The following is a 1,750-nucleotide window of genomic DNA, read 5'->3' on the forward strand; positions in this document are numbered from 1 at the left end:
ATTTGTCAGTCAACTGAAGACCATGTTCTCGACAATGAATTTCACGGAAGTCCGACGATTAGTCCGTGGAGGACTTGTGATCAAGTGCCAACACCCCAAGGACTACATCAAACTCCTCAAGCCCTGGCCAGTCAAAGCCTTCGGAGCAGCGACACTAAACATCCACGTCTCAGGTAAACTTGTTCCAATCAAATTCGTGTTCATCCGAGGGGTAGACCGAGACATCAGCTAGGAGGGGATTAAAGAGGAATTACACAGCCAAGGTAGAGTAACAACCAATGCGGATAGGATCAAGTCATTCAATATCGGTCAACTAACGCTTCTAGTCCGAACCATAATCAAGGACGTCATTCAGGCATACAGTCTCATCATGGAAGGTATCACTCTATGGTTTCAACGACACCCAGTCAAAGAATCCAAGCAGTCAACGTCCATTAAAGTCTTCCAGTGCTTCAACTGTCAAAAGTTTGACCACGCACATGCAGCCTGTACAGCGCCTTCAAGGTGCGTCAGATACGGCGGATTACACCAGCTAGCAGGCTTCGCCAAGAAGCGAGAAGAAACGTGCTGTGCCAACTGTGATGGATCACACGCCGCTTGGTATAGAAAATGCCCCAAATATGCCCAGGTAATTTCACTCAAGAGGAAAAAGTTGATTTTAATGAAACGACTACCAGCACAGCCACAGTCCACAGAAACAATACCCGCCAGTAATGAAAAGAATCCACGAGACCCGAACAAAACCCAGCAGATACGCCAGCCGATCCAGCCTGCAGCACCAACAGGGAAACCAACTTCACAAACAGCCACAATGAACCAGATACAGCACGGATCCTACGCTGAAGTTACCAACAGCACAGTCAACGCACACACACACCGTTTACTGATCCAGAGGATTATATCCTTCGTCATCGATATAATTCTCAGAGCAACGTCCGGTGACATCCTCAACAGTGACGAAATGATACAAGGCATCGTCAGGTCTGCACCATATTACTTCGGCTTCACGACTAGTGAGTTCGAGTCGCTTAGGAAGTACGTCTTCACTAGGATACACCAGGAGAAGATATATTGTTAAATGTATTATCTGTTAACATCCAGAGCGATTTAAACCAGAATAAATATGAATTGTTTGATCTGTGTAAATATATATATATATATATATATAGATGTAATAGCAACAAATGAAACTATGCTTAACGATAACAATAATTTCTATATGCCTGGATGCCGTAGTATTTCTAAGTTTGAAGGGCCTAACTGTAAGGTTATTACCATGTTACACGCTTACAGTCTAACGTTTTCCACTTTAAATATAAACTCACATAACGAATACATATTTTACGAAGTAAAACACATATTCACTGTTTTATGCTTGAGAAACAGCTTACTTTGAGTTATCTATCTGTAATAAATAAAGTACAATCAGCCTATCGTAATATTTCTTTTACAACATTAAACAATCAGTTCTACCCACCCTTTAGTGCTGTGTAACGCACATTAAGAAAGGAGATTACAATATATATACCATCTACATTTCTTCTATAGTTGTTACATCGATGTTTGTTTTAATCCTATCCGCTACACCCTTATTAGTTACACTCTTTAGCTGTTAGTTTACTACTTGTTACACCCTTTAGCTGTTAGTTTACTACTGAAGAAAGTAAATACACACATATACATACTACTTAATATTTTAGATGGGTCACAGGGGGTTAAAACTTCATCTCCACGAATAACAAAATCTCTG

This window comes from Limulus polyphemus, unplaced genomic scaffold, assembly GCF_000517525.1.
Source record: "Limulus polyphemus unplaced genomic scaffold, Limulus_polyphemus-2.1.2 Scaffold382, whole genome shotgun sequence".
NCBI lineage: Eukaryota > Metazoa > Arthropoda > Merostomata > Xiphosura > Limulidae > Limulus > Limulus polyphemus.